The 25,603-nt window shown below is 40.1% G+C and overlaps 1 long non-coding RNA gene across 1 annotated transcript in view; it reads right to left on the bottom strand.

Moving 5' to 3' along the window:
* Nucleotides 1-486: 486 nt before the first annotated feature.
* LOC114920354 (uncharacterized) overlaps nt 487-25,603 on the bottom strand; it is a 54,998-nt gene continuing 29,881 nt past the window's right edge. The window contains exons 2-3 of the long non-coding RNA XR_003808676.2: nt 15,958-16,127; nt 487-2,470 (exon numbers count right to left, since the gene is read on the bottom strand). This is a non-coding gene — a long non-coding RNA (uncharacterized lncRNA). The remainder of the gene's footprint in view (nt 2,471-15,957; nt 16,128-25,603) is intronic.

The raw sequence follows: 25,603 nt of genomic DNA, 5'->3' as shown, positions 1-25,603 counted from the left end.
CCAGAGAGAACACTGTAAAAGATGTGTGACATCTTAAAATAAGCGTATCAGTAATATATAAGAGCTTAAATCTCACTTTGGTGTTTTTGAATAATATAAAAATATAATGAAATTTAACCTATTTATTTATCAAATGCTTATAATTGACAATAATAAATCCAGAGAATCTGTGTTTGATGTTATTGTCATTGCAGGAATCCAAATGATGCAGCGATTAAACAACCCTGAAGTGAAAATCCAGAGTGAACGCGCACCTGAATACAGAGATAACGTTTGAGATGCACGTAAACACACCTGCCTGGAAGAGAGTGCTATTCTCAATGGACTTTCTGCCGTGTAAATAAAGGACATCACAAGCAGCTAAGGCTTGTTGAAGACGTGTGCTGAGGGAGTCGACGCAGCTCGCCAGTGTTCTCGTTTGATGAATGAATGTTAAAAATGCATCAGTATCGACAGCCTCCAAATTGATGTCAGAGGCAAAAAGTGTCCAAGATAATGATTTATTATTCCCTTCATGGTGCTTCAATAGTGGGGCAACATATACAGGCCAATATACAGTTTAATTAACATCATTTTTATCCTCATAAAACATAGGGACATGGGTCTACACTTTTCAATTACAATGTCACTTGTTTCACAATCTCAGTTGTTTTAATGATGGATGGTATGGAGAAGGACAGAAGCTTTAAAAAATCTGCAGTCATATTTTGAACCCAAGAAGAGCACTATTAAAGTGCACAAATACAAATGTTGCCAACGTATTGGTGCATTTTAGACTGTCCTTTTTTGGTAATAAAAGATTATAAATTACCCAATAATTGTTTTGTTGCTATAGTAACAAAATATGTATAATTGAATTCTTGAATTCTTGGAAATCTGTCATCATTATTAAAAAAAAAAAACCTTTGCAACATTGTCAACAAATGGTTTTAAGATTAGTTCAGAATGCTATAATTTAAGAGTTTTATTTTCTTCCTGTTCAAAATTCAAGAAAAAACAAATGACGCAAATCCTAATGATAGTGAAGTAACAGAAGTTAGTCCTCATGTATGGGAGTGAAGGTTTTTACATTTTTGTGTGTGATGAAAGACTGGTATGGTAATTATTTCGATCTAGTGTTACATTTTATTATATGAAAGAAATGATAAGAAACCAAAACATCCTTTAAAGATGATGTGTGATTCTGTTGGGCACAGCCTGTCAATAAGCTGCACAGTTCACTGCACAGAGGCTTTGATGGGTTCACTCTGTGTGTGTGTGTGTGTGTGTGTGTGTTTGTTTGTGTGTGTGTGTGTGAGATGCATTTTGAAAGAGAGTGAACCTGAGAAAATGGAAGAAGGTGTTGAGCTGCTGTCAGAGGTAAACCCAGGTTTAGGACGTGTGGGCGTCTCTATCTGTTTGGCCGCCGGAGCACAGGGATGTGCTTGTGCTGTGATAAGGCGGGACTGGCGCATAAAACAGGCTTAGTCTCCTAGAAAAAGTTCTTTAATCAGCCTGATGCGCTTAGTGAGCAAAGACTGTGGGAATTGAAGTGAAGAAAGTCGGGTCAGATAATGAGACTTACATCTGTAACCTGGAGAATGTGATTTCCTTGAATCCAGCAGAGGAAGAAGAAAAGCTCATTATCCTTATCACTTGACAGATAGGCCAGATATCGATATTATGCATATTTTGTGAGGCCCTTGTCGGAAATTAGCTAAATCCTTCCTCTTTTTATCCCTTTGAATTGTATGTGTCCATTTTCATACTCCACGCTTTCAAATGCATGAGGCCACTGTTTCAATTTGTCTACAGACTTTATCAATGTACTTCATTTTTTGCGCCCTTTCCATTCATTTTCTGAGAAAGCTGACAGTTAATTGAACAGATGGATGATAATCACGTCTGTCGCAAAGCCTCCCTGGAGACCGTCCTCTCCCCTCTGGTGGGGAACAGCCCAGTTTTTTTTTTTTTATGTCCTCCCTGAGCAACAAAATATAATGTGATGGGTGTGGGGGAGATAGGAAAACAGTTTATCAAGCCGCCGAGCAACACATTGCAACATTCAGTAATTACGCCTGACATTGATTAGCACTTAGACTAATCATTGCAACAGTCGAGTGCATTTCCACATTTTTTACTGAGACTTTTTCTTATCAGAGAATGAGTCTTTCACATAAATTCAGCTCAGTGACAAACATTTCTGTGTTATCAGAGAGGAAAGACGTCACTGTTTACATTTTCTTTTATGCATATGAGGTTTTCACATTCCTGATTCAGAAAAAAAAAGCCTTTGCACAGAGGTCACAGTGTTGTTGCAGATGCAGAGCAGCACAGCCAGAAGCTGTTGCAGTGTCTTGCTCAAGGGCACTTCAGTCGCTTGCTGTCGCATAGGCTTCAACCTGTTAAAGGATAAGTCTCCTGTTTACCACCGAGCCAGTCTGCTGAGAGGGAAGGTCATGACCACGCCGAGTCACATCAGCAACGTCTGCTGCAAATAAAATGTGAATTAATCTTGTGTGGATGTAATCAGGAAATGAGAGTCACACTGATGAAAGAATGGAAAACATAACAGAGAGTCAATCAGCTTCATAACAGCCCTTCAACACTCGTGATTTAAGCCTCCGTCGGGCTCCAGCAGCTCTCAGGGTGTAGACTTGTTGGTTAAGTTTGGGATTTAAAGTTTCAGATCAATGTTTTTAAAGTAATTTGCAGGTGCTGGGACATGATTAATGCTTTGCTGCAAATAAAGTCTGGGAGTCCTGATAAGAGCTCAGGAAGCGCTCTGACACAACACTGTGTAAACCCAACAGCACCACAGGTTAGAGATGGAAAATACACATTTCTAATTGTGTGTCTCACCTCTTGGTAATGAGAGTCCCCTTTTCAACAACCCAGAGCCTTAGATTTTTCTTTCCCTGGCTTTCTTCAGATAAAGCAGCTCGGTGGGAGCAAATTAATTCATTGTATAGCACCGAATGCTGGCTGTCGCTTTGATTTTGGGGGATTCAAGCCAGACAGGTTGAGAAGTGCAGCTGTAGGCTGTGGCACATTTGACTTTAAAATGAAGGCACTACAGCCCACGACCTGACGCTGTGTGGATCCAGCAGAGCATGCATCTAAACACAACCTGCAGTGTTTACAAGAAGAACATGTTCAGAACCCACTCGGAAAAAAAAGGAAACTACAAATATTTGCTTTTGTTTCTTTGATTTCTAAAAACGTATGCTCAACGTAGCATCATTGTTCAAGCTCTGGAAATAAATCAAATCATTCTGAGTAAACTGGTGTAAGACAATCAAAGTCTGTATAGTGTGAAATGTCATTTATCACTTATGAGTTACAACTTGCTTGTTGTAACTCCTGAGAGATAAAGTTATTATCATCAAAGCCTCACAGAAAGTAAGAAAACAAAGTGCTTAGTGTCTGCTTTAGCTGGAGTTTGTTTGCCAGTGAAAACACAGCTCTTTTTTTACCCCAACAAAGTCAACACCTAAGGCTCCACACAATGCAAATGCAGCTTAAAACCAATGATGCATGTGTAATGAATTTCCTACATTTGAAATGACTGACTGAGCAATGAGCACTATGTGCATCTGGTGTGGGCAAGGCAGTGCATTTAAGTTGATTCCAGGCAGCCGGGGCGCTCATTTTATTCATGCTAAAACAGAATAATAAAAGAATCACAGACAAGGCAGAATTACAGGGGAGCTAAAAAGGAATAATTTTGGTTGGAATAGCTGCTGTGGAATCACCTCCAGACAGCAAGAGGCCGGTTAGATCCCGCCGCAGCGCTTCCCATTAGCATTATATAAGAGATGTCAAGGCTGGCCTAGCTAACACTCCCCATGATGCTACAACCTACTCATGCATGTTTTACATCCTGTTACGCCGCTGTGAGATCGGGCTGTAGACCCTCTGGAGGCTGAGAAGTGACTCCTCTTGTAGAGGTCAATGCCTTTGCTCGATATATACTTTTTTACATATAAATGCCACAGCGTATACAGTAACTGCCATGAGAGTGTGTTTGGGTGTGTTCAGCTTCAATAGCTCTGACATTAAATTCTTAGCAAGGGGAAGAAAAGGATACGCACAACTCAGTTTATTTTAGTACCACAGGAGCTTGTCTGTCTCTCTCATAAATACTGAACCTTTATTCCTTCAAAGGAGTAGCAATGAGGCACTCAGTATATGTATTTTTATTTTTTTTTCCTGTATCTATAATAAAGGCATCGTTCCTCGTGCACGCTCTGTGCAGTGTGCTAGTTGCAGTCGTGTCTTGTGCCTGAAAAAGTGAGATTAAGATTACGGAGCTACAACATATCATGCAGCAAATGTATCATTTGTCATTGGGACTATAAGGCTGTCATTGCACAGGGGTGATTACAGTGTATATACAGGACAAATGTGTGTGTGTGTGTGTGTGTGTGTGTGTGTGTGTGTGTGTGCCTGTGTGTGAGGATGTATATATATAAATAAGCGCGCTGGTTGGTCTGTCAGTGTAAATGTATCTCTCTTTATCTTTTCCCACTGCAGGCTGATGCACTGAAGAGGGAAGTGTCCTCATTTATAGTCTGGTTAAATAAAGTTACACACATATCAATATTAGTTGTTCAATGAGCAGACAAGCCGCAGCATTTGATCATTTATACTATTTAGAAAATTAATTAGTGCTTTATCTGCTGCACGCACAGCTTGCAGAAACATTTCCACTTGTTACATTTGTAACCTGTATTTCATGTGTAATACATTTTGAAGCCTCCCTTAAAAAAAAGAAAACATCTACAATGTTGTTGTTGCTGTTGTGCATATTATTTGTATTTGCTGTGAATTAATGATGCATCACAATGTAGATTGTTTTCAGGAGTATTATGAATAACATGCATGTAGGATGAGTTTCAGACTTTCTTCTTTCTTTTTTTTTTTCATATTCAAGCAATGTCAAGACTCCCTAAACTAATGCGTCTCAAACTCCCCAGAGCGACTCACCCTTGGTGTGCTCTCTGTGCTGCGAGATACTTTGGAGTATTATCTGCAGCCACAGTGGTCACAGGGAGTCGTCGCTCTCCGTTTCAACTCTGGACTATTTTTTCTGAGCAAGTTATTCTGGCGTAATGTAAAAAAGAACAACTGGTGCAGCTGTATTAATTCCATTAAATGTTAAAGGCAGCAGAGCTTTGAAGGCTGATTTCAGTTTATTTTCGTTAATTGTGCGTGCCAAACTGAAAATAACCCACATTCAAAATGACTCAGATGCAGTTAATCTGGTTTCAGGCGGCGCAGCCTACATAAATTGATAAACATAATTCACTGGACATCTCAGAGTTGCCGTATAATCTGATTCCTGTCACTTTAGGGTCAACGAGTCAACAGTTTTATGTGAGCTATGATGGACATTTTCGTATAATTTATGATTTTATTTATAGTGTTCTTTTTGTGTGTTGGTCTGATAATTAATTATTCTATTTCTACATGTTAAATGCACTGAATGATGATTTTGATATTTCCACACTGAGCTTGATCTACTCCATTTTGGCAGCAGATTACATCTGAATTAATCAGGTTATTGTGATTCTGTCACATGTAATCCTTCACCCCCCCCCCCCCCCCCACACACACACACACACACACACACACACACACACACACACACTCTGCATGTTTGCCTTTGAATGTGGATGTGTTGGCATCTGTTGCTGCTGAATATCTTCACACATGAAAGTGAACTGACATGCCAGGAAAAAAAACTGGACTTTCATGATGTAAGCGGGGGCTTGAAGTCGAACATTTTTGCATCCTGGAATAAAGGAAATCTCTCTTTTGTTGGCATGAGCTCGGGGTGAGACGTAGGATAGCACTTAATGTCATGTGTATGTTCGTGTGTGTGTGTGTGTGCGTGCGCGTCCGCTGCTCCTCCCCCGTGGAGAGCCAAGTAATTTTATGCTCTAATTCTTTCCTTTAAATTAGGCAGGAGGCATAAAATATGAAAAAGGCAGAGATATTTTGAGAGGTCATGTGATTTGTGGCATAAATACTTAACAAGCACTTGAAATGAAACATTTTATTATGTCATGTCTGCAAAGAATGTCAAGTTGTAACTTGATTAAACACTGGAGTAGTCTCTAATGTGTGCTTGATCCTTTATTTAGCCGTGAAATAAGATGTGATGCAGCCATTGGATAATCTGCCAGCCGCGTTTGCATTAAGCTGGGTGTAATGTAATATGCAGTCCCCTGCTGCGACCGTTTCTGGCAAAACCTAATCAAACATAACACACAAAAAAATTAAGGGTTAATTTTCGTATGCATGAGAACTTAAAACGACAACACATTTCAGGCCTATTTGCTGCAGCTCTGAATAGTAATTTAAACGCTGCTGTTTGAAATCGTTAAATTAAACAGCAGTTCTGAACCCAGTTAATCCACTTCTGAAGTGATATAAATATAAGGAACTGCTGGTTACCTTGTTGTTTCAGCATCATGTGAGTTTCACCTATCGCTGACCTTATTATCGCTTTTCACAGTTCATGGCTTTTTGATCCCAAAGCATGTCATCAGACATCTTGTGTCTTTGTTGTGTCTCTGATTGGTTTCTGTTCTGACATGATGTGCTCTGATTTACGCGCGGGATGCCTCGCACCTTCATTGTTTATTATAAGCAGAGAGTTGATGGGAATGAATTAATCGTTGTCGTATCTGAACAGTCTCCCCCTTACCTGCCCACATTTACGAGGTGTTATTTCTCCCATGTATTAGTAAATTGCATGCATGCAATTCATTTCCCCCAAGGCACCTTGTCGTTTTTCTCATCTGAACGGAGTGACTGGGGCATTGAGCTATATGGGAGATATATTAGTGTCCTGCAGCACAGCAGCGAGAGGGTAGGGCCTATCTCCATGATTTATTCCAAATCCAAAAACCCTGCAGGAGCGTGTTGTCAATCCCACTGGCATCACCTTAGGGTCACATCAAGGCAGTGAGTTGGAGAAAACAGAGACAGTTGTTTACAAATGCAGCCGCCTGTTTTGTTCTTGTCGGGGATGGGTATTAAAAAGTAAATTGGGGCTGCTGGTGTATTAAATATGAAGAGAAGGTGACGTGCTGGTGAGATTTGACAGACATTTTTCTCGGCCCCCCAAAAAAGAAAAACTGCACTGCGTTGGTATCAATCATGTCGGCCTTTTCTGTTATTTCAAAGGACTTTTAGAAGACTCTCAGGCAGGCTGCACTAAGAGTTACTCAAGAGTGTTTTCACACATGTTGCACATATCTGCCAACGGAAGCAGGACACTGGCTGTGAGTACTGAGTACTGTATAATATGTCACAGAGAAACACTCCTATCATAAACTAACAATACAAAAACAGGATATTCAGTTCATGGCTGGAGTCACAGTATGCTCCTGAATCATGCTGCTTGCATGCTTCAGTCATCACTCTTCTGCTACGATGCAGATACCCACCCAGAGGTCACTACATGTTTAAATCACAACGCAGAACAGTGTCCTTCTATTGCTTTCACTCGGCTCACGGCACGGTTCATAAAGAAATCGAACATCGACGAGTCAAACTTAAAGACGTACTGCGAAGAAGGCAAACACTTGTTGCAGAACATTTAAGTCATAGCTTTCCAATGTTTGTATTTCCTACCCTCACAGAAGCCCTTCATCTCAATCACTCATCATGTTGCAAATGTGTTTTTACACCATTCTACACCTTTAATCAGTTCTATAAAAGTCGGGATGGTTCTCATATTTTTGAAATGATTTGTATTTTCCATGTTTTGCTGTTTCGGTTTCTAAAGCTGGATGTTTGAACCGTTAATCTTAGTGCTTCACTGAACCCTTCGTCTGACCATATGATAAACACAGATAATATGTGAGCTGATTTAAACTAGGGATTTGTGCATTGAGCTGATTAATAATTTTCCCCCTAAACCATCACACTCACTGGTTGGCACCAGAAGTACATAGTTGGTTATTAATTCAGGCCCGCAATGCCGTCAAACAAACCCGCCCACCACTAGCCATGACTGTACTTCCATACTGCCATGATGCTCTATTACCCTGATGTAAACCTGCATGGTGAACATATGACATCTTGTAGCGTGGATCGGTTTGGAGTTTTAAACTAGAAAATGGTTGTAAGATGTAAATGCTTTGTCAAACTGGTATATTACATGTAGCATGTGGATGTTAACCTGAGAGCCCAGTGGTGCTAGCGCTGCTTACCTTGACGACAATCAGCAAACAAATTTTACACTGTTTACCAGCAGGCGCTGTGATTCCGTGTTTACCAGTGTTTCATAAATTGTGCTCAGTTTTGCCTGTTTTTGTGTGTGTGCCTTTTTGTGTTTGTGTTTAATCAACATGGAAATTAGTTGCAAGGAATATCCCTAACTTAAACTGAAACTCTTTCTGGAATCCATTTTAAGTAGAGACAAAAATTGAGGCCACATAGTTGTGTTTCCTATGGCCGGATGTACACCTGGATCCACAGAGCAGATACAGCATACACAGACACACATGGAGCTGATCTGGCCCTCTGTGTTTAACACAACAGTATTAGACTGTTGTCCAGTTGTAGCTGTCGTACTGTTAATATTCTTTACAAATGGATCATATAGAACTATTTGTGACTGACACAGCCACAGTTATCAAACAGCAAATAGCAACATATACAGCATTTGTTAACGTATAGTAGAGTGCCTGCTGCTTCACAAAAAGCAACATAACAACAGTAAATCATTTTTTTTAGCTTGTCAAAATAAATAATTAAAGAATGACTTTGCAAAAAGCATTGCAGATCAGAGGCTTGAGCAGCATGAATAAACACTGCCTGGCAAAGTATTATTTATGTTCATGTGAATATATAAATCCAAAAGAGATTATGAAGAACAGTCAGGGGACTAATGAAAGAGACTCTAAGTTTACAGCCCAGTCACAGAAAGATGTCTCTAAAGAAACGTCTCCCTCCCAAGTCAAAAAGTCTAAGTCATGGGACAGGGTGTCTAAGTCTGACTCAGCATCCTCACATGGTTGAACCTCATATAGAATGTAATGTACAGAATACAGCAGGTCACGATCGAGTACTCATCGCCTTCTGTAACCTTTTCACCAACTTCCCTGCAGATAGATGCAATCAGTACAGCTCTAAAGCTCACTTTCTGAAACTCATTCTGTTTTTTGTTGAAGGTCCATTCACTATCAGCCTGAGTTTAGGGATAGCAGGACTTGAAAGTGTAAGGCCGTCAGCAGTCAAAATGTTCAATACTTTTTGATACCACATGTTTTTTTAAGGACACTTTGTTTGAATGAGGATAATTTCAAACTGTTAAGCACTGGTATTGTAAAGTAGTCTACCAAAGCTTAATAAACAACTACAGATCTTTAGTCAAACTTTATCCCACAGTTGACGCCAGTGAGAGATAATGCAACGGTGGTTCATTCAAATTCACAGTCAGTGAATACAGATATTTCTTTTGGTATCTCATAAAGATGTGTAAGTCAAGTTAAGGCAAAGAAGGGGACACGATCTAAATGGCACAAATACATTGGCAACGTTTTCTGCCATGTAGACATTGAGTAGAAGAATTTTTTGGCAATTAAAAATGAGAGATTACCCATTTTTTTGTTTCTAGGAACTCATTGTTGTTTGCCATGTTATTATAACAGTTGTCCATACTTGATTTAATTTACTAGTGTGGTATCCTTCTTTAAAACTCGGTTACAATGTCAACCCTTCTCAAGTCTTTTATGGGTCTGATTTAAAGGGCCATTTATTTACATCTACAAAGATTGGTTAATTAGTTAAGATGCATTTCAGGGATCACACACATTCTAAGAGAGAGATTTTGTTGAGAAACACTTAGTGATTATTAAATCATTAAAGTCTGCTGCTTATAATTAAAGTTATAAAATGTTGTACTATTTCCGGCTATGGGTGGAATGTATGCATGGGCATGCTTGTTCTGTTTTCTTGATGTACGTGTTTCCAAACATAACCAATGTGAAATGTCAGTATCATGGAAAGGTTTGTGATTTCCCATCCCAAGCTATTCAAGCTATGGAAAGGTGTATGAAATCAAATATTTTGTAAACACTGTTATGTAGGATTTTGTAACAGGGACCTTAAGAGAGGAGCTGGGATTGTATTATTTGTGGAAAAAAAAATTGTTGTCAACTCTTCTGGCATCATTTGTCTTAAGAAAAAATGCTAGGAGATATTATGGTCATCAGTTTGATTGGCTCAGTTCTCACCCAGCCACAACATCAGGACTGCAGATGAATGTGCACATCAGAGTAAGTTGGATTCAGTCCACATTCTGAGCCAAGAGCAACTGTGCCATAAGAGCTGGAAGCTATGTAGAAATCTTTGGCCTGGTAGCTGTACTAAATTGTTAGTGTACTTCGATCTCAACTGGGCAAAGTTTGGAACAGAAACAAATCATCTGGCTGGCTGTCGACACCGACAACTGTCTGCTTTTAGAGTCTTTACTGTAATGTTTATCAAGCATTTACCCATTGATCGATATATGTGACATTTTAAAATACAGTAGATATCAAATCTATTTTAACTAAAATGTTGTTGAGAATGATGACTTCCTAAAAATTAAAGAGAAAGCAACTGAAGTCAAAGTCCCTCTGAATCTGCTGTTCTCAGCACTGTGCTCTTTCCAAACAATAGACTGGTGATGAAGTGCAACATCTACTATGAAAACAGCATCATATACCTTTAAAAGCTCCTGTGAGAAACTTCGGGTTTGTGTTGATTTTGGCAACATTGGGTACCTTTTATCTACTCGTTGATCTTGTCCTGTCCATGCGGGACCATTGTTTGCTGATTAAAAAAAATGTCAACAGTCAAACATGACTGAGAACCTACAAAGACAGTCAAACGTATCACTCATATCTTTGCGAAGAAAAGTAAACTGCATGCTGTAACTCTCTCCTGACACCAGTGTTCACAAGAAAATAGACATCATTCATTTTGTCACTTATGACCTTGTTTGTTTTTGAAGGGTCACATAGTGTCAACAATATAAATAATTACGTGTTTCATAAGCAGCTAAAAACCCCTAACAGGAGCTTGAACAGGTTTTGTATGTCAAATGACCTGAGACTAGTTGAGTTAATAAGTCCAGTAAACTCTGTCACTTGCAGAATAAAGAGTATACTTATGCTCGGGGATCACAGATTTAAATCCCACAGCCTAATAAATCTTAAACACGAGCATGTATTTTTGATAGCGACCCGTAAACGTGTAGTACATCCTTATGGCTAAGATCTGTGTGAAATAGGTGTGAGAACCATTTCACATAAACTTTTGTTTAAGAGCATTTTAAGTAACAGCTACTTACTTTGTTTCATTCATTCATTACAGTTTTTTTCTTTTAATTACCGGTAACTCACAAACTGGTTTAGAAACAACACCAAGGACTGAGAGAAAACGTCTTGTTGGTAGATGCTCTACAGCCTGACGGTATCCTGCTCTTATTATTGAATTTATTAATTTCCTTACTTGCTGAACTTGTTGATGTATTCTGTCTCGGTGTGATGGAAGTGCGGACATTACCCTCCTATTCGCTCCCATATTGTAGTCCCAGTGGGAAGCATTCATCCCAGTAAGGTTTATTCATGAGGACAGGCGAGTGCCCTGTGCATTATAAATAGAACTGAGCTCTCAGCCGCGCTCAGGATCTGACTGCATCTCGCCAGGCACTACACGTTTGGGCTCGCAAATGCAGCAGAACTCTAAACACAGAAACACAGCTTTTTTTTTGTTTTTTTCCAAATGATAGCATGAGTTCTGTTTACTCAATCACATAAAAATGACACTTGATTTGACAATTTGTTTGCTTTCCCTGCATCGCCATAGTTGAGTCAACATTATAGAACACGCTGTGAGTTTCACAACCCTGAAATCCTGTTTGCTTTGCTCCCAGTTACAGGCAGATTTATTGGCTCGCAGTTTACGTTTCAGCTACCTTGATTGGCAATATATTCTAGTGTTGCTTGTGGTTCTGAGATAGAGGACATTAAAAAATAAAATCATCCTGGATGCTGTTGGCGGCGGAGCAGGCAGCGCTACAACATCACAGCCTTGAGTGTAAGTGACTGCGCCTTTGGTGCACGATATCTGCAGCCCTCTTTAATTTTCCTCTGCTGCTGAAGATTCAACCAAAATCCAAAGCAAACCGCACTGAAGGCACCTCTGATTGTTGACATTCCACCCTGTTTCCTTTTCAAATGGCGAAAGCTGGTTTTAATCTTGGAGCATATTTTATTAAAATGGGTCGTGTCGCCAGAATCCTCTCCCTCAATCAGACTCATGAAAGGCTTCTTTGTGCTGCCTTCTCCGATTGGAAATTTTGATACAGAGTCAGAGTGATTGCACCGTGAGACACCAAAAGGTGATTATCCTGATGGACTAGGTATGAAAATGTAGCCTATTATGTGAGGGGAGAAAAGGTTGATTAAAATGAGTTTGGAGTTGACTTCCTTTTTTCTAACCTCTCCTTGCTGCATTTAGACTTGTCCATGTAGTAAAGACCACTTCATATTTCTAGAATATTCACATTGATGAAGAATAAGCAACTCTTCAGCATGCCCAAAGTTCTTAAAAATAATGATTCATCATTTACGGATTCATTTCAACTAGCTTCATGAGATGTAGAAGATTTGGAATCATTTTGGGAAATGCATTCTTTTCTTTAAAAGCTGAAACAAACGGCCTTTCCTGGGATTGGATGCCATGTAATGTCTTCATTTGACAAAAATAAAATGTTGCATGAGGGTGCGAGACAGCGAGCTTGTGATCCAGCACAAACAATGAACCTGTTTTAAAAAGCGCTTGTACATGTCCATGTGCGATGGAGATCCTTGAGCATTTGAAGCCTCGGTACATGAAGCACAAATGCCCATGTGAGTGTGCAAACAACCCATCGTAAACAAGCGTACCCTGGTTTCTCCTTCAGTGCATTTGTGACATGATTTCTTGTGGCTGTGGAGGGAGACTCGCGTCTATTTTTAGTCTGTGCTAGTGAAAGAACATTTTAGTTTTCTGTGATATTTTTTGGGAAGATTTTAAATCTTATCCCAAATGAATAATACTTTAAACATGCTTCTAATTTAGTGGAAGATTTTAAATCTTATCCCAAATGAATAATACTTTAAACATGCTTCTAATTTAGTGATGTTTTTAAGAGTGTTGCTTTTTGCTGTGCAAAAAACGATTCTCTTGGTGCCAAATATGAACAAATTCATTCAACTTTAAACTGCTATACTGTTTAAAAGCTTTCCTACACCCTATACCATCAGTAGCCCATTCTATTTCTTTTTTTTACTCCACTGAAATGTTATTCTATTTTTTGCTTGAGATAAATAACAGCCAAAATACATTAGTGAGATTTTGTATTGTGAGTAATACAGAGGAAGTGCTGCCCCTAGCGATGTCAGAGTACGTTATAGTCATCCAGAAATAGGTACTGAGGATAGGAGGTGAACATGTCACCCTGACTTAGGTCAAGCCAACAGGAGCTTTGCAGAGAGAACAAAAGCCGCCTAACTGCTTCTCCCAGCCACACAGAACCTTTGTTTCTTGCAGAAGGCTACAATAGCAGCTTATGTGCACCCCAGTCAGATCACTTTCAGATATATCTGCACAGACCACAATGAAGCAGCAGAGGCCATCTATACTTCTTTGATGAGTAAAAAGGTTGATATATTTAGACATTTCATGATTACTTTCTCTGATTGGATCCAAAGGTGCAGGAATTTAAGCTAAATGATGTCTTCAGTCTTCACCGTGCTCTTATTTTTCTTAGAGGCTGTGCGATTGCATCATAAATCTCAAGGCAGGCACATCTGACAACATCATGGAGGTGCACTGAAAATCTGTCCAAACAACTAGAGCAAAAAAAACCAAAACCAAAAGAGTGCTGCCATGTACAATTCCTGTCCATCAACTGATGAAAGATATAAGACAGGTAGTGCTCGGAGCAGGCGGACACTGTACCACTCCGCCTTACAGACTCATGGGAGCTGTAGTTCAATGATAATATTGTATCTTTGGAGACCGAATGTTTTAATCTAATTTTCTGCAGAGTGGACAAATTTTTTTTTAGCGATTACAGAACATTTTTACATTTAGAAGAAGAAATAAAGATTTTCAGCACATGAAGAAGATTCATTGGTTAGCAATCTTTCAAGCGCTGTGCAGCTTCACTGGTCTTATGATTCGATTGGATGATGACTATCCTGTCAACGATTAGATATCACGGTGCATCCTCAGTTCTTTATAATACTGCACATGGCTACAAGCAGTCAGATAAATATGATCTCTTTTTTATTATTTAATAAAAAAAAATACATATAGGGCGACCGTGGCTCAGTTGGTAGAGTCGTCGCCTCTCAACCGGAAGGTCGAGAGTTCAATCCCCAGCCGAGCAACATGTCCAATGTGTCCTTGGGCAAGACACTTAACCCCGCATTGAACCTGCTGGTGTATGAATGGATTACTTACTCTCTGATGTACGTCACTTTGGATAAAAGCATATGCCAAGTGAATTGTAACAAACTGTATATATATATCTGGGTGGGGTGTAACATGATGAGGCTGTGACAGGACATCCAACATGGCGTCTGCTGATGACGAGCCTCCAGATCCCCCTGCTGTAACAGATGGCTGATGCCACTCAGGCTTTGTCCATTAATATTAACAATGTCATTGTCTATGAATGTAATAAGTATAAGTAACTTTGTGCTCAGTTTATTAGACCAGAGTAATATGTTGTCACTGCCTGTTCACTTCTAATGAAGTGGCAGCTTATGAATTCATATCTACATCTTTTTGCACTTCCACAGGGGCTTCATTTAATCTTCTGTCTACCTCACTTCATACGTGAAATCTTTCCCCTACTGCATGTGCTGAAACTCTGCTGCTGCAGTACTGAAAACTACACGATTAATACAAAACCGAAGAGTCCATTATCAAATGACGCAATGATAACACACTCTAAAAAAGATGAGATGGGCAAACGATGGAGTCATCAAGTCACAGGGATTGGACTGAAAGCAGTGAAACACAGGTAACACTGGTTACCCCAGCAAGCCTAGGATATGTTTAAGTCATGTCCACAGATGTGAAACAGAAGTCACAAGATCGGGAACATGTTGTTATGTTGTGTGGTTCCTAAATGCTCATTGTTGGAGTTAGTCAGTGTTGACCATCAAACATAAAGTCATGATCCAAAACAAACCGTTGCTAATATTGCCTCCTCTTTGCTTCATTGGTAAGTCTGTCTGCTGTAAGCTTTGTTTATCAAGCACATTGCCGTCCTGGATCTTGATGTCCATCCATCTACACAGTCGAGTTGTTGTCAGGTACGTAATATCGGTGTTGAATATAGCTTGCACAAACAGCGATTGTGTCTGTTGAAGGTGGCGATGGTGTTTAGGTTAAATGGAAAATAAGTGCCATGTGGTAAATTATGTAACTTATCAGTCAGGCTTAAGGGGGATGAGGAGTTTCTTCACTGAGCACAATTCCTTTAATTAGGGCACAATTATCTAGTGTTTATTTCAAATTGGCAGCCCTAATTGCCGTGTGGGAAAATCTGATGTGTTAGGACGGAGAAAGTGATGTTAGCAGACAAATGACACACGCTGACATCATGCTAACACAAAATCAATCCAATGAGTTAGCAACAAATTAATTTTGTCATGTCTAATGAAATCAGTTAAGATATCAAAGTTGACGCTTTGTTTATGTGATGCTCGGCGTGTGTTTTGGGATTGATTAATATTAGGTGGCGGTATAACCTTAATACGTAACCAGAAGAAACCAGACAAAGCCACCTCGATTATTACCCAGGGAAGGATCTAGAACAGACCGTACCATTAACAAGGCACTAAGGTTTGTTCAACAATGTTGAGATTCAATACAAATATTCACATGGGGACATGAGGGAGAGAGGCTTACCGGCGGTAAGATGGGACGTCGAGGGGTGAGAGGGATCCCAGGGAAAATCACTTTAATCACAGGTGACAGTCACAATCACACACACACCACGGTGAAGTAAAATCAAGAGCGAGGGATGACCAGCACACCAGGGGGGGTACACCAGCAGAATCACCTTTAACTCTCAGCAACTGGAAGTACAAGAAAGGGCAATCAGTGAGGCTGTACTCATAAAAAGAAAACAATATACAAACACAGAATCGACCAAATGTATGTAGTTGGCAGATAACAATTTGCATATTCAGTTAAACAAACAAATGATAAATGCTGCCAAAAAACATCGAGTTGCAGATTACCAAAGGGATAAAAAACCAGAAACAAAAATTAAAGTAAAGAAATAGAAAATCCACTTGAGCTGATAAGATATCAGATTTAACTCAACAGAAAGAAGTTGCTGAAAATCTGCAATAACGTGAGGGAGCTGATCAGACAAACAATGAACCACAATGGGGAAAAATAATGATGTTAATTCAAGAAACCATATTAATATTGAGAATGCACGCTCCCACGCTGTGAGGCGCACATACCAGGGGTGTGACATAATATGTATTTGCCCCTACCGCCGCGGATTGGATGTCACGGTTCGGTGCATGCAGCGCAGCCATACGACTAATATTTCTGAGTGGAGTAAATAGTCACTCATGGCAGTACCCACACTCCAACACATGAATATTAGGCTGCATCACAGAGAGGTGCCATATGGAGCGAAAAACAAGTGTTCAACAACTTATCCCACTGATTTTAAAAAGCAGGTGTGTATTTTCAACATTCACAGGATCAACAACCAACTGGAACTTGCACTACTGTCAGTTCAAATTAAATAAGACTTGGGACTCTGGGACTTTTTGTTGCTTTTATTCCTGTCGCACTGAAGCTGTACCGAACCGTGACCCCAAAACGGATATGAACCGAACTGTGTAACCTCTGTGTACCGGTACACACCTAGTACAAACTGCTCAGGCTGCTTCTGAAAACACTGAAGAGGATCAGAGCGTTTCAAGCTCAAGCCGCGGCCGTGGCAACAGGCATCAACCCGGAGGTCATTGACACCAGCAACCGAAACACAATTCAAGCGCCTACAAACAGGCAAAGCATTGAATATAATAGAGAACTGGAATGACAATTTCCCACTGAAACAAGACAGCTACAGTAATATACCAGCGTCGTGGCAGCGGGAGGAAGGACGTGAGTGGGTGAGCCACAGAGCGGGAGGGAGATGAGAAACACAGACTCACTTTATTGAGTGCATTCATACAATGAATGGCTAATGAGGGCCCAGTTGAAAGCAGGGCGACAGGCTCACTTGTATTAAGACTGGATGAGGCATTTCATCCTGTGACATTAAAATCAGCTGTTAAAACCCACTGAAACTGAGCGCTAAGGAGATCCAACATGGCTGCCAGGGGTGGGTTAAATCACCTGACAAGACTTCTGTGAGGAAAGGAAGGAATGCCAACATTACTTTATTCTCTCTGTATACTGTTGTCCAATGTAATCTTGCTGTAAGTTATACAGCTCGAGAATAACAGCCACATGATAACACAACCTAGACCCCCTTCCACCCCCACCCCTCCCTCTCTGTCTGTGACAGCACAGATGCTCAGAAAGCCTGGGACTGGTCATGGAGTGTCACTCACAATCAGCCTCTGAGTGCCAAAGTGCATTCATCCAGAAAATGCCAGATTCCACTCTAATCATTTTTTTCTTATTCTATCTCCATCTCCTCATACCTTGGCTATCTCAGATTCTGAAGACAGGCTATTGAAAATCTTGACCTTCAGGATGACGGTTATCACTGCTCAGAGATTTGTGTGTGCAGGGAGTTTGTGAAGTACAAATCTCGGAACAGTGCCGGGTTTACTGGAGCTTGTAACTGTTATTTGAATCAGACCTCATGTTCTGTCAGAATACTTGAAATATGAAAATGAGCACTGGCATTATTCTTTGAGAGCCTTGGAGACGGTTTTCCGTCTTGTTTTGTAATGTATAATGATGTCTTGTGGTTAGAATTGTGTGTTGCTTTTTTACGTGTTTTTTTTATCTCATTTTTAACCGTGTGTGTTAAACCGTTTGGGCATGGTTGGCAAAGTTTTCTTCACGCAGTGCTTATAAGAAGTGATAGCGGGAAGCGGCCTTCTTTACTGTGATTATGGGTATGACAGTGATGCTGCGAGGTATGATGCGCTTGTTCTGACTGCATCAGAATCACTACAGGACAGGACAGCAAGATATAGTTTTTTCCGACAATGCATGATTACTTGCTGAAAAGTGTTTTTATTTTCAAGCTCCCTCAAAAAAACAAAACTAAAGTAAAACAATAGAGAAAGATAGACAACTTGCTGCTTACCATGATAGGTGTATTAGCTCAACTGGTGGCATCTCCTGGTGCAGAGATATGTCCCATTTTGATCCAAATATAAGGTCAGTAGGACTTTTCCTGTTTTTGCAGGGACAATGAATGATGGGGTGTGTGTTAAGCATTCTTCAGCAGGAGGTAATTCCTCTCTGCATAGTGCATCTACAATGCATAACAGCCTGACCCAAACAGATTGTAGATGATGTCTGCAGCCAGGCGTAACCACAGAGCCATCCCTTCATGCTTAAATGCGCAGTCAGGATGCACAATTCTCCGTGTGATGTGAGGAAGTAACCCTGTAGCAGGTACAGTGAGCCCCAAACTGCAGTGATGATGCTCGTGCATATTTGATGTTAAATATTTGATGGGAAATGTGAGGGCAGGAAGGCGAGGATGAAAAGCCACGTCTACGCCTGGAACCCGGCATTTGATCAGCATATTAATGCAGAATAGTGATTATACTTGGTCGGCCGTACCTCAAGGCCGGACATTTAATGAAAAAATAAAAAAAGAGGATGACCTTCCAAGCGGGCAGAATCAAGTTTTACCAAAAAATGGAAAGTCCACTATCAGCATTCAATCTCAAAATAAAGTAACCTATGTTCATTTACATAATTAGAATGTGGATCTCTTAAGGAGTCCTCACATGCACGGTGCGGTTCAGTAATGTGTGCTGCAGGACATCAGAAAACTCCACAGAGGACGAGTGAGAGGTGCTTTACAAGGGAGATGAGGCTCCAAGCTGCAAAGACTTGAAACATGAGGTAAAACCAAAGCAGACAGTGTTCTGTTGAGAGGAGCTGATTTAATGCTGCTGGGAAATATTTATTGTCTCTGGCTGTATAGAACTGCTGTAAAATTCACTAGTTCTTATCTACCCACGTAGCACATGATCTGGGATAATGGCATTGTTTGATGAGGCAGCCAGGAGAGCAGACTGCAGAGCAATAAGATAATGTACATGATTCACACATGCCCCATGAGGGGAGGGTTTCAGATTTGTTTTTTGAATCAGGGAAACTGATGGACACAGGATTCTTTGATTCCTGACAGTGATATGCCTAAAACCTGATTATTCAGATTCATAAACTTGTGCCAATGATAAAGCATATTTTTGATGATAAAACAACTCTCTGTCATCCCCAGGGGATATTGTGCAGCATATGAACTGTGCATCAGACTACAGGCAGGGCTTGCACAGTGATTAAGTGTGAAATGTTAGAAATATATGTAAATGTGTGTGTGCAGACAGAAAGGAGAGAAGCTGAGGAGGAGAAGAGCAGGGGTGATCTAAAAGTTCTGTGTCTGCTGGATCCTGAAGTCAATTTGTTTCAGTTTAGAGCAAGCCTACCTTTCCAATGATAAATGAAATTAATTAATTCCTGAGTGACAGCCATATGGCTGTTAAAATAACAAGCCAGTCCACAATTCATCATCCCATTAAAAGTGAGCAGAACTCGGAGCTGATGTTGTTCAACAAAGTTTGTGACAATTATGTGAATCAACCAAGTCTGTGCTTTATATAAGTGGGTCAGCATCCTCGTTCTTTCCTTCCACAGTTTGATGTTAGCCTTTAAACATCATTAAGAATATTCACAACATCATGTTTAAGACAACACTGACCCAGAAAAACATAAATGTTAAAGAATTCATAAAAGGCCATTTCAATCAGATCATGTCAATTATTAGGAATTGATCTAGTTAATTAAAGTGAAATAAACATGACATTCATAATAGGGCCCGACCAATGTGTGATTTCTAGGGCTATTACTGATATCGATATTTGGGGAGATAAAAAAATCTCATACGGATATATCGGCCGATATTTTTCTAGGATGTTTCGATCTGTAGAGATAGCTTGATATAGATATATATTTATTGTGTTGAGCCCTCATATGTAGTTATCAAAGACTGTAAAAGATATACAGTAAAACGTAGACAGGATGGTCACTCAACTGGAAAGTAACTGCACATGTACGTGTATCACTTCTTGACCACCTGGAGAGTGCTAATGCTTTTTGTAATCCATATAGTACACTCTGTTAGTGACAAGCACAAAGAGTGTAATCCAATGATACACAAATTAAATTATGTTTGACCTGTAAATAAATCTAGTAAATTAAGTGCATATCTGCAATAAAAATAAGTCGATACGATAGTCACTGAATATGCTAATATCGGCCGATATTATTGGCTGGACGATTAATCGGTCGGGCTCTAGTTCATGATGTGAGATTTTAAAGATGCATGTTATTGTAAATGTGTTTGTGATGGGGTGAGGACAGAGCAGCATCACTTACTTGGAAATGGACACTGACATTAATGATACTTTTCTTTCTCAAAGGAACTCGGAGCTCTTTTGTAATATTCCCAAGCAGAGCCAAAAAACTGAAACTATCACACTGACAGCAGGGTGGGTATTGGTGCGATATGAAAGGAATTTTCTAAACTGAGTACAACATTTCCAATTCCATTCTGTCACTGTTATCACGTATTTGTCATATTTGTGTATCATGTTCCAATACCGTTTAATCCCTTGTGACAGGTTCTGCAAAATGTACTCTTTTACATTCACTCTCAAGTCTTCAAAGAGGTGCAGAGCAAGGAGTACAAACCCTGAATCCCATGTATTGACATGAGATGTGGGGCTTTTTTTTATTTATAACAGCAATTTTCCTCTCCCCAGTGAAGCCGGGAAGACTTAAAGATTCAGACTGAATCTCAAAACAAATTGGAAGGCTTTGTTTTTTCTTTTTAGGTTGGTGTCACAAATTACAGCTCCAGGACAGATTTGGTTTTAGTTATGGACTGTGCTGGGTAGATGTTCTTATTGCCTGTCAACATTGTTGTTCTGGTTCTTTCCCCTTGATGTGTTACCTTTTTAAATGTCCCTCGGGAATGCAGGACAACAGCAGGGCTGTGCAGACTGAAGCAAAATGTTAGCAGGTTTTGGATAGAAAACTGAAAAAAAAAGGGACTCTTGAAGGGCAAAACATAAATCTGATGGCTTAACTCATCTCAGGCATGCAAGTTATTCTACAACAACATTCCTGTCTGACACTGCTGTGCGAGGACATGGTCACTATGTGTGTAACAACAACAACAATGCGGAAAACTTTACAATTTTATTCATTTATGGCATCGTCCAGTCGCAAAAAAGGCTTTTCTTCCCAGGTACAATAAAGTACTGCATTGCAGAATGGTTTAGCAGTTTAAAGCTGTTGTTTGTAGATTGATTTGTTGATGTTTTGGTAAAAAAGGTTGATAACAAAATTAAAAGTTCCAAGCAGAGAAAGGGATTCCAAACTGCAAAACAGTAACAGAGCATCACTCAACAATCATTCCAAGTGTTACATCTTGCAGGAGCACATGTCTACACATGCTGTTTTTTCACAACACAAGATTTTCAAATCTGAAAAGGTGCAGACGGTGTTTGTGTTTGAGCTAAAAACACGGGACCTGAAGAAAAACACAAGGGCTTCGCTTCCGGGGCTGAGAAGATGAATCTGTTTCATCCAGCAAAGCAAACCCTGGCTGTATACTAAGCGAGACAGGATGTGCCCAGATATGTTGTGTGTTTGGGTTCCACTATTCATCACTTCAAACGCACTCTCAGCTCACTGCCAATGCAGAGCCTCATCCCCGATGCAGCCCAACGGTGTGACTGCCGCTGGTGCTCTCAGCCCAGGAGCCACAGCCAGTGATTTACTATCTCGCTGTATTTTGTCTCACTCGGTCGCACACCACTAGCCAAACTGTTGCCCTGTCACATGCTGCTTTGCCATGTTTGTAATTCTGTGTAAAGCGCCACCAGGGAGGTGGTTTCTCCCCAGCATTCATCAGCGGACGCTCTAATATGGTTCTGTCTAAACTCTACCTTCCAAACACAGAGAACTATGAGTGCGCATCTCGCCGATCAGATAAAAGTGTCGTAATTACAGGCCAGGCAAGTTTGCTCTGTGATTAAGGCTATTGTAGAGACAGTCAGGTGTGAATAAGTGAGGTTTTTCACTTCATTTTGGACCTGCGAACAGAACAGTCTGAACACTTAATGGGCAGCTGACAAGATGATTACTACAATTATCTCCTTTTAACATGTTCTATTATCTGGGTTTAAGTATTTACGTAAAAGGTGGGGATGTGAGTAATGTCTGACATGCATATAACTTGCAATCGACTACATTTGGTGGCAGCTTTTTTCCCTCATCTCTCTTGTTTTCATTGTTTTTTGTACCTGTATTCATGCAAACTGGAAACATCAATAAAAACACACATGAATGTGTAACGGAGGTTCTGACACCGGTGCCCACAGGCTAAATGGTCTTTGCAGAGTGCGGTCTCCCCTCAAAATGAAGCATGCCGATATATAAAAATGGCATTTCATTCATTCACATGTGTACACTTGTTGAAAAGCTTATTTAGGTGCAGTCCCTTTCATTTAGCCAATTAACACTTCTATGTAAAGGTGCTGAGTGTGAAACTTTTCAGACTCTGAAAAGGCGACAGGGAACATATAGGAAAAATTGAACTTGAGCATCCATAAATCCTGTCAGTGAACTGCTCACAGAATGCTCTTGTTTACCGACCTGGCTGTTCTGTGATCACTTTAAACCAAAGGATACCAAACGGACACAGGAGGCTGAAGAGCTGACACTGGAAGAATTGCTCCAGGCGACAAATTCAGATTTGGCTTCTCAGTTTTGATTGGATTTTTTTTTTTCCTGTGTACCCTACAAAGTTTATACCACCCAGACTTCATGTGGGGTCTGACAGGTCGGACTCTTTGCAGAGTTTTCTTCCTTGTAGCTCTATTTTGCGATTTAGGCTTCAACAGCAGGTGTAAATATAAAGTATATCAGCTTTATGTGCCCAGAGTTCCTGTCCCTGCACAACAAGGGAAACACAACTCATTCTGCCATTAAGGAGCCGCTGTTTGTTGAGATTTAAAGAAAAGTCTAGAAGTGCCAGACTGCACCGCCCACACATCGAATGTCCACTGGTGCTTCTAAGTGCAGGAAAAACAAATGCACAAGGGTACCAGGCCGAAAGATTTCCACAACCAAAGAATCAAAAGCACCAGTTATAGGTCTTTAATTTCATGTTTTATATTTCTGATGTGAAAATACAGTTTGGTGATTTGTCGCCGTCAAAAATTTAGCAGCATAACTAATGACACATTATTTATTGTTCTGTTTTCTAATTAATGTGCCAAAGGCATGTACACTGCAAATTTAACCCTTACAGTGCTGCTATCCAAACCAGAGCAGACACGATGGTAAACCATGTCCAGAGAAAACACATCTGCAGAGAGCACAGGTATGATTCAAACACAACAGCAGCTCAGATACTTAGTCTTCTCAGTGGCATGCCTTTAACTGTAGACAGACTCCTAATGCTGCTAATAGTTTACATAAATTAAATGCTGAGAACATTTTCATGTAGAGCAGGTGTGCATGTTAACTGAAATGACTCTGCCTCTTAACTTTTGATTTGAGCCTGCAGTGAGTCCTTAAGGAGGTTTGTGGCGGTCTTAGTAAAAAACAATATGAGTTTTTTTAAAAGAAAGACCTTTAATAAACTGGGGCCCTGGTGGACTAGTGGTGGCTATGAAAAGAGGCTATTATCCTCAAAGTGGGTGGCCTGGGTGTCAATCCGCCCTGTGGCTCCTATATGCCATATGACATTCCTCACTCTCTCTCCTGATAACCGACTCTATCCGCTGTCCTATCTCTGTAATAGAGGCATAACATGCTTAAAAAGGAAGAAATAGTGTTAAGTCAATGTAGAGTCAATATGTTCTCGAACAGAAAGCCAGCAGTATGTTGTTAAATGATTGTATGATACCTGGCCGAACAAATGTTCATATTTAGTTTGTATCTGTAAGAATATCAATCCCATAAAGTCAAACTGTGAAACTTCTCTGCATCTTCTGTGCACCCTTCGTGTTCTCAGACAGTGAAATAACCTTGGGACCTCACACAGAGGACTGTCTGAGTAATAACAATAATATTGGTAAGAAGTAAAATAATAGCAGTCTTTATGTGGTGAAAACGGACATGATACACATATATGAATGTATAGTTTGCTGAAGGAAAGAAGCCTGTCCCTGTGGTAAGTACACCTTACAATAGAAAGCAATGGAAAGTTTTATAATTACTATACTTGGAGACAGTGTCCATACTGTTGTTCTCCCTTCACTTACAAACTGGGAATAGTGTAACATGGAGATATTTTGTCATGCCAGGGCAAGATTCACAAAGACATTTCATGATGACAGGCTCTGATATCAAAGGTCAATTCAGACCACGAGTGGCATCCTGTGGATAAGCAATGCACAACACGTGTAATGGAAAACAACATCCAGCACTGCAAAAACTTCCGACTGTGCTGCACATCGGACAAAGTCAAGATTCAAAAAACATGTCTGAATGACAGACCTACCGCAAGCGTCTTTATTGTCGTCACTGAGGCTCTCAATATGCAAACCTTTTCTTGTCCCTGTTCTTATAATATCTATGTAAACATATAGAGAGCTCCACAAAGCTGAGGTCAATAACGTTTGTGATGAAATTCAATACTGCAACAAAGGAGACTTAATGAGAGGCCAGAAAGATATCAGCATTCCTCTGAAGAACAACAGAATGCATTCTGATTCAATTCAGTGAACTCCGCTAAATGCTTTAGTAGAGGAAACTGTTACATATTAAATATCGGACTATTTGCATATCATTTGTTTCTTTCAATGTCAAAACAATCCTTTAACAGAATCCAAAAATTGCACCACTGTAGGAGCTGATGGGAGCTGTACTTTGGCACAAAGTGTTTAATTGCAGGATGACATATTTCTAAAACTGTTTATCACACTCAGGTTGGTTTATCACACTTACACTTAGTGATGAGATGCGTTACTGGAAGAATAGAAAATAGCATCTGAGCATCACATAGCATTAGCACCCATACTGTTACGACCAGTGAATTTAGGATCCAGATGCAGGACACATAAACAAAGGGGTTGAGTGGTAATGAGGTTTACTGTGGCAAATGGAGATGACTTGACTTTTTATGGAAGGATTTGGCTTTGGCACAACTCCTAATGTCAACAACAAGCAATAAAACTGAACCTTGTTCTGACTGGGGATGTTCTCAATTAGTCCACTAAACAAATATGTCATCACAGAATTACTTATCCGTTCATAATTTATGTTTGTATTACTTCAGGCCCGCAATGCCAGTCCATCGATGTGTCTGAGC

Source organism: Labrus bergylta, chromosome 11 (assembly GCF_963930695.1).
Source record: "Labrus bergylta chromosome 11, fLabBer1.1, whole genome shotgun sequence".
Classification (NCBI taxonomy): domain Eukaryota; kingdom Metazoa; phylum Chordata; class Actinopteri; order Labriformes; family Labridae; genus Labrus; species Labrus bergylta.
The sequence above is the reverse complement of the archived record's forward strand: the minus strand, read 5'-3'. Positions and strand labels throughout refer to the sequence as shown.